Raw genomic sequence first — 375 nt, 5'->3', positions numbered from 1 at the left:
ATAATCATAGTTGGAAGTTTTACCACTCCTTTCAATGGCGCAGCAAGCCTTTTTTTTTCCTTTCTCTGGAAGTTTTTTTTAAATTGTTTATTTAATAACCATATAACAGAGAGTTTTTAAATGCAGTAGGCAATCTGTACAGAACTAAAAAAAGAAAGAGACAAATTCAATTCATAATCATAGTTGGAAGTTTTACCACTCCTTTCAATGGCGCAGCAAGCCTTTTTTTTTCCTTTCTCTGGAAGTTTTTTTTAAATTGTTTATTTAATAACCATATAACTAGAAGAAGCAGTTCATTACAACAGCATTGACATATTCAATAACAATTTCCAGAGCTAAGATGCATCTCTTTCATATTGTACTCAGTATAAACCC

This window comes from Nannospalax galili, unplaced genomic scaffold (assembly GCF_000622305.1).
Source record: "Nannospalax galili isolate Female #2095 unplaced genomic scaffold, S.galili_v1.0 scaffold1129, whole genome shotgun sequence".
NCBI classification, from domain to species: domain Eukaryota; kingdom Metazoa; phylum Chordata; class Mammalia; order Rodentia; family Spalacidae; genus Nannospalax; species Nannospalax galili.
The sequence above is the reverse complement of the archived record's forward strand: the minus strand, read 5'-3'. Positions refer to the sequence as shown.